The sequence below is a fragment of the Pinus tabuliformis genome, chromosome 9 (assembly GCF_031772625.1).
Source record: "Pinus tabuliformis cultivar Carrire ecotype Pingquan chromosome 9, CPIR1, whole genome shotgun sequence".
In the NCBI taxonomy this organism is placed as follows: domain Eukaryota; kingdom Viridiplantae; phylum Streptophyta; class Pinopsida; order Pinales; family Pinaceae; genus Pinus; species Pinus tabuliformis.
The window spans coordinates 616,619,644-616,628,213 of NC_142307.1; positions in this window are offsets into that span (position 1 = coordinate 616,619,644).

Consider the following 8,570-nt stretch of genomic DNA (forward strand, 5'->3'; position numbering starts at 1 on the left):
ACTTTCTATCATTTTGATCCAGAACATATTGACCAAAAACTATTACAACAACGGAATCACCTATGGATTTTTGGCAGCGCTTCCATGATTTGCAGTTTCAAGTTTCGAAGAGCTAGATGAAATTTTTCTATCTTTGGGACTGATTTGATTAATGCCTTAAGAAATCTACTCATCCCAAGAAGAAGCTTGAACTCAAGCCTCACTCAACATTCTTCTTTGATTTAGCTATGCAATCACAGATGGACACAGTCACTATCACAAGTGACTATCCACCGTCACCTCATCAAATAGTTCCACCACTGCAGAGTGATGCGGGAGATCATGCTCGCACATATGTTCAACTGTTACATCCTCCCATCATCACTCCGCTTAATTTTCATGCAGATTTGGTTGTGATTCCATTGAGTTGTCATATGCATTTTGTACCACAACCTCCATCTTCGTACTCGACTATTCCTCCGAATGATATTGTCTTGTGTTCTTCCATTCCAGACTCTACACTTGTTGTGAATGAGGAAAAAGCCATCGACGGAGTTGGTGTTGCACAACCAACATGCGCTATCATTCATGAAGAGTATGACTGGGAGCTTGAGCATCAACACTTGGTGAAGGATGTCTCCCTTCCGTTTGAGCCCCCTTTGTTCTTTCCTGACATCTTTGGCGAACCTACCATCCATGATTTCACATGTGTATCTTCATCTATGGATGCACCCATTGTTGATCACTCGCAGGACGCACCGGATGTCAGTCCATCATCTCACAATGGAGAGGGTGAATTATTCATTGAAAATCCACAGGACCTTTCATCTTCCTTTTCCGGAAACATAGAGGATGAATTTGTTTGCTTCTCATCTACCCCTCTATTTGATTCATCAGATCATGAGGATGCCGATGAAATCATTTATTTTTCTAATCGTGGCTGTTGTGATCCATTTACTCGCATATTCAATCACAATCATGATTCTATCGTAGTTGATTTTTCGAAGCCACTTATTTATTACGATCTATCTGATGATGAAGTCGAAACCCCCCAGACTGTCGAGGAACTTTAGCCCAAGCTGAAGGTTATGTCAGGCCCTCGCTGTCCCGAGGTTGGTTTCACTTCCGATTAGGAAAGTTTTCAATCACTCGAGGCTCCTCATCACTCGTATGTATGCATTGAACATCCATCTCACACACAGATCATGCTTCCTCCACTCGAACTACACAATCCCATCGCTCATGCATTGGAGGAATCTTTCATTGCAAGAACACGTGTATGATGCAATTTGTCTTTGTTTATTTATTTTTCTTGCATGTCACAGTCAAGAGTATGCTTATGCTTCAAATCTACACGTAGTGTTGCACAACACCATGACAAGTCCATGGACCACATGTCACGTACTTGCACTCACTTATGTCCCGTGGACACTTTTAAACATGAAGTGTGTTTGTCTTCATTGTTATATGTTTCTTTTTTGTTGGTTCACACAACCGGGTTGCTCACGGACCAAGCCTTCACCAACATGGGTCAACCAATGCATTGGTGGTTGCACTGGAAATATCACTTCACGTGATCAGGCCCATTCACCATTAGCTTAGGAGTAGGAGTAGTATTTGCTTGCATGCCTATTTACTTTCTTCCTTTTCTTGCTTGTTTGTTTGATTGCTTATTTGTTTGCTTGCTTATTTGCTTACTCGCTTTGCACTTACTTCTGCTTCTGCTTTACTTTTTTGTTTGTTTGCATGTTTTGTTCATAGGTTATTTTCACATGAAACCATGTATGACTCTTGAAACAAGTTGCATAAGGTACAAGAGGCCTTGTACTGCTACTACTTGGTTATCTATAATCCTGCCTTAGTATGAAGAACTTGTTATTTTTAGTCCATGATACGTCGAAGGAAAATACGTGTTGTTCAAAGTGAACCTTGGCAAAAACACAACGCTTGCACACTAACCAGTGTCACCTACTCTAGTCGGTTGTTTTTGGGTTAATCCTTGTCATCTAAGTCAAGTAAAATAAGGTGAGGGGGAAAACCTTAGCAGGCACATCAGAGGTATACAATAAACCACTTCTCTGAAGGAAAAACCTCTTCTTCTCTCAATAAGTCGGTATCCCTCTTCTGCCTATAAAATGAATAAGTGCTATACATAGTTATGAAAAAAATGAAAAGATGAGAAGTAAAAAAAAAATGAATAAAGTGAAAGAAGAAAAAGGCTTCCTGTGTAGAGAGGTGATGCAAGTAACTCTGCAAGGGTACTGACCAGGCTCGTTGGCAGCGAAGCGATGCTTGTGTTCCTATGTGACTTCGTCGGGGTACTGTCCAGGCCTGCAGGCAATGAAGCAACACCAGAGATGAAACTAAGACTCTAACGACTATAATGCTTGTGCACCAATATACCCCTCAACCCCAATTGAAACAACTGTTTTTCCTTGGCTTGGAATGTGTATCAATCAACCAAGAGATTTGTAGATGCTACATCTTACAATCAAGCCAGTGTGAAATCAAGACGAATTGAGAACTGCACAATACTTCTGGAGTTGTTAGAATTGATTTTCATGAACAAGGTCCATTCAGAGAGTTGGAGTTCTACCAGTGTGTCACCAAGTGTTGTAGCGGCTACAACCACCCTCAAAATTTTTCCCTTAGCATCGTTTTGGAGCCTCCCTACCAACCTTTCACAAAAACATGTTTTGCTTCATCAAGTACACAAGCTTCAGTGATTTTCTTGCAGAATGACAGTCTATCCATCAAAGCTTGTTGCACCCCCTCATAGGTTGATTCTTCGGACTTGGTCCAGCTATAGGCTGAGTAGCTCCCTCAAGAAATTGTGCAATTCTAGAGGGAAAGTAGCCTTCCCTCCAAAAGTTGCACAATTTTGTATGGCAGCATGTTGGGCTTCAAAATTGTGCAAATCTGCCAATCAAGCCTCATAGAAAAAATTGGGCAATTCCTCCTAGCAGGGCTGCTAAGCGTAGGAATTGTGCAATCTAGGGTAGTAGTCAGCTGCTCTGCCTAGAAATTGCATAAATATCCTGGGCAACTAGCCCAGCTCCCTCCCAGAAATGCACACTTTTTCCTTCCAATTGAGAAGAGTTCTTCATATGCAGTTGAGTTGACTGGTTCCACCCGAGACCAAGAAAAATTGACTTGCATGCATGGGCTTCTTTTTCCCGGAATAGAAAAAGAAACATGAAAAATGCATCCCTAGATTTTAGGGAGCTATTTTTAGCAGCTAGAGATTACATGCAAAGATCATTTTAGAATCTTTCCTCCAAGTGTTGATTTTTCCTAGATTTGTGGCATGAGCATCATGAGATTAAAACATTTATTCGATGCATCAGAGATCATTTCTTCACATTGATCTTGGAGCTCTGAGATCCCACAACACATTGGGGACTCTTTGACTCATCCAGCTTAGTTATTCATGGGTAACTGGTCTTAACTCGTCTTTTGCAACATTTCTGTTGCTTTTTTTTGTTTTCACTTGTGTGAGTGTTGTTTGCTTGATTTAAGTGAATGTTTGTTATTTTTTACATTCATACTAGCTTGTACTAGCACCATTTGAGTTTTTGTTAGCATCTCACTACTGTCGCATGAATGAAACTATTTTCACGAATGGTTTCTGATTCGGCGACTCGCTTCACCCACATGCACGATGTTTTGTTTTCTAAATCTTTCATTCATTATTTCCATGCACGCTCATTCACTCCTACTTACACTAAGTATCACCATGCATTCATAATCACATTTGCTTTCAGTTTCTTGTCGACAGGTCTGAACAGCCACGGCTTAGAATCTGCCTCACCAAGACAACAATGCGCAATCCTAAGAGGGAAGGCTTTGTCTTCCTCTCAGGAAATGCATATTAATGCCCATGAGATGTCCTTTAGTCTTGCATTGCACAACTCTGAGGGACAGTGACTGCTGGCCCAAAAAATTGCAATGCAGTCACTGGGCCTGCAACCACTACCAATTGAAATTGCACATTGTGCAATTCTAGCATCCAATAGCCAACCAGCCTCCCCAGACAGCCCATAATTCCTTTTGCTTAGTTATGGCAGTAAGTCAACTAACCTGCCAGAAGAAATTGCGTAACCCTTGCCAGTCAATCCCCATGTATGTTGCATTTCTTTCCTCAAGTTTTCTTTGGTTTTTGCTGACATATTTCTTGCCATGCATATCACTTTGTCTCCAGATCTAGCAGGTGTTCATCCACCTCTTAGCAGTTCAAGATCAATGGCCTCCAAGAGAGCAGGATCAAAGGGAACTGACGGAAGTGCAACTGGAGCAGCAGTTGAGCGAGTGTCTGCAAGTTTGTCAATCTAATAAGACACCAAATTGATTGTAGACAAGGACATCAAGCTGAAATGGCAAGATGTCAATGATGCTCTTGCAAGCACATTTAGGAAAAGCCTTGAAGACCTCCAAGTCTATGTGAACATCCAAAAGTATGGCTTGTACTAGATTGCATGCAGATATCCTATGCTCCCGTGTGCGGACATGATACATTGAATCGTCTCGCACATTGATCCAAAGATGATGACTTTGATCAGTGTCAGAGGGACGAAGATTGCTACCATTAGGTCATGGGATTATGATAAGATGTATTAGATGTTAGAGCCCGTGATCATTGTTGAGACACCCTTAACCTTACCCAACAACAATGCCAACTCCAAAGACATTTTTAAGAATTGGGTAAAGGAGCCGACTAAATTCAGGATGACACCAAACTAGATCTACCAGAAAAAGATACTGCAGGAGGCATATCAATACTTGTCATCTTTGCATGTTGAATATATGGCCAAGAAAGCACGGAAACCTTCCCACAAGGTTGGGTGATCGCGTTGGACCAATTGGCCAGAGAAGGCCAAGCATGCAACTGGTCTGGCATGTTGGCTCATCAGCTGAAGGAACATGTAACAAGGACTCGACAGTTGCCCAAAGGTATGCAAGAAGAGATCTACATGTCTGCCTACATCATGGATGCAATTTGTGCCCGACGGAGTTCCTGGGCTTGAAGTGGGCATGGACGCCAACGGAGACTGCTATGAAAACTTATTGTAAGATGTTTTCCAAATGCAGCTTCAGAGGAGTTATCGCACGACTATCCGACCATTTTGTCACCTTGGTTTACAAGATGATATTCGAACAAGATCCACCCTACATGTCAAAGGCAGTAATGGAGGCACTGATAGACATAGTTGATTTGTATGCCTCATCGTCGAGCACATTCATATGGATGTACAGTGCAAAGAAGCCTCTGCATATTCTACCAAAGTTTTCCTTGGTCCTACTCATCATGCAAGAAGTAGCATATCACATCTTGGTAGGATTGACAACTACGCTGCACCGGAAGAAGAAGGTACATTGGCCCGCTCTTCCATTGCGTATCGAGTTATACAAGATATGGAGATTCAAGCATATAGATGTTGAAATAGAGCAGATGAAGAAGTATCCATTCGACCTCTAAAGTTACAATCTGTATGATCCGCATTGTATTGTGAAAGATCATTGCGCGAGAGTATAGTTCAACTAGATCCATGGGGCATGTCATTGGGTAGAGGAGAAACCATGGAGATATTGTTACAACTCCTCCAAACTCAATGAACTGGTCAGCTTCGTTATGGAATGCTTAACAAAACAACGTGAAGCAGCATCTTGGAGAGCACCAGAAGTAGCAGCAACAACAAAAGTAATCATACCAGTGTGCAACAAGGGAAAGAGGAAGATTGTTGATCACATGGAGGAAGAGAAAAGTTGCAAGTTCCGAGCAGATCCACTTGTGGAGAAAACAACTATGGCTATAGAGGTAAAGAGGCCACAATGCGACAAGAGAAATGCGCAAATGCAGAGAGAGAAACAGAGAATGGAGGAAACAGAGAAGGAATTGCATGAGTTGAAGGAGCAGGAGCTACGCAAACAGGAGAAGGATGCCCAGCAAGAACAAGTACAGCATGGGGTGCAACTTGTGCAGACAGATGAAACAACACCCGTACAGTTAGTGGACTTATCAAAACAACTGACATTAGGAAAATAGGTGAACCATCGTAGGAGTAGGACATCACTCAGGAGATAGAGCGAGCACTTGAATAGATGGATATGGATATGGAGCAGCAGGAGTTAGAGAAAGGCATTGACCTTGTTATCACTTAGAACTAAAATTGATACATGCAACTCTCCATCCTAGCCCGATGATGAAGGTCAGTGTTAGTTTAATTTGGTTTTAATTTTTTCCCTTAGAATCTGGAGTTTTGATGAGCTTTTTGAGTCAAGTTATTCTCAGCTCCCATTGGTTCCCCTCCATCTACCATTGTTCTATAGCCATCGGTTATCTTATGTCAGTCACCGTGTCTTGTTGTAATTTCGCAGCGCAATGCCAATTAGGCAGTTTCGCAGCGCAATCATAGTTAGGCAGTTTCGCAGCGTATCATGATTAGGCAGTTTCGCAGCGCATCATTAAAATTTTAAACTGACAGCGCTGCGAAATCATGGATTCGTACTTCCGCAGCGAATCTTTCTCGAAATGTCAAGTCTGTTAGGTGAGTCATAGGCCATGTCTTCTCATGTCAGCTCATGTACCCCTCTTATCATGTTTCACCACTCATTGCCACTATCACCACCACTAGATCTGTTGATACGCACGAATTATCATTCCCAAGAAAGACAACCGTGCATAAACTTTAATGATGGCCGTAAGTCTTGCATGAGTGAAAAATCTGCAAGGTTACATCTTGAAAGGTTTTAAAAGGAAAAATTCAAAATTCAAGCGACGCTGATAATCAAGCGAGGCTGAATTCAAATAGAAGCCGAATCACAATTCCAACCGGAGCTGGTAGTCATTGTTTGTGAAGATCTGAAAGAATCAATGGAGAAAAAAAAGAGCACAGATCCGGTAAACCTCTAAGGACTGAACCTGAAGGCCTGGATATAACGCTGAGAAATGAAGAGGTGAAGAAAGCATTTAAAAATGCCGGGTGCTGGAAGTTTTGCAAAAAGTTACAAGGAGGACACACACAGGTAACTAAGGAATTTGCACTTAACTTCACAGGTTTGAATTCAAAGGTAGCCATGTTAGAATTGCAGGTTTCGCCAGAAGTGATATCTACTGTAACAGAGATCCCACGAGGAAAAGAGGAATGGTTTAAAAATTTCAAATTTGACATGAATCCTTGCAAGGAGTTTTTGAAGGATGATTATGTAAATGAGGATTTAAGTAAGGCAGTGCCCAGGAATTATGTCAAAGAACATTATGCTCACTTACTCACCTGCATACAGAAATATCTGACTTGTGAAGGAAGGTATAACAAGGTTTATTCTTACCATTTCAAACTCCTTTTGCACTTCACCGGGAAGGTCTCCATAGACTTACCTTTTTATCTGTTCCGTAGTTTGAGCAAGATGTGTGATAAGGTACAACTGAGGAAAGAGGATTGTGAAACCTCTTTGTTTCATCATGGTTTAATTAAACTACTGGTTTTAGATGGGCTCCAAAAGGTAGACAGAGATTGGAATTCATTTATTTTTATGGCTGGCTTCAAAAGCCAGACTGGCCTCACTCCTCAACCTGTTAGAGATGCTACAATAGCTGAGCTCCAAATAGAAGTAAGAGCTAAAAGAGTTCCAAAGTCACAAGTAAGAAAACAAGTGAAGCCACTCGTCATCCAAGATCAACCTCAACAATCAACTAAGGAAAAAGCTCAAGGTAAAAAGACTGTACCTGAAACAAGCACATCTGAAGTAGTCTCAAGGGTAAGAACAAGAAGTCAGATAAATAAGGAAAAAGGTAAAGCTATAGCAGTTGAAGAAAGTCCAGTGTCCAAGGCAAGTTTAAATGATTTATTATAGGCTATTGAATTCGAGCAGTCTCTACCAGTTCAAATCGAATTGATGCAGTCAGAACAAGAAAGCACCAAGAAATCCAAGGCCTCAAAAAGGCTTAAATTTGATGTGCCAGCTGAAGAATTCGTTTTTAAACCTAGAAGACCTATGACAAGGAGATTCCAGCAAGTACAGGAAGCACTGCCAAGAACAGAGGAAATAGGGGAAGAGACACAGAAAAACGCAAGAAAAACAATCATCACATCTCAAGGAGATAATATAGCAGCCATAAAGAGCCAATTAGAATCAGCTAAATATGAGATTGCCAAATTGAATAAAGCCGCTAGAAAATATGCAGTCATACACGCAAAGTATTATAAAGCTCTATGGAAAGGGAATGAAACCCTAGAAGCCCAGTTGAATTCAGTGGTTGATGGCCATTCACAATTTCACACATGGACAGTACCAGCAATCAAAGAAGCCAAGTACATCAGAAGGATCAATATGCAACTGAGAGCTGGGAATAAGGCTATGAAGAAACAAATTGAAGATCTGAAGGCACAGCTAAGTCAGCTACCTGCTAAATGAGTTTTCATGTCAAGTAAGATTTTGTTTTAAAATTTTGACAAATTCGCTTGATTTTATCTTCCTGAGGAAATATAAATCCCTATTCGACATGTGGAAAGTCTAAAGAAGTTTTTGGCAATCAAGTACTCGGCTAATAAAGGTCTCAGGTTAAAAGAAAGCTGTTTTAAATAACTTAGCAG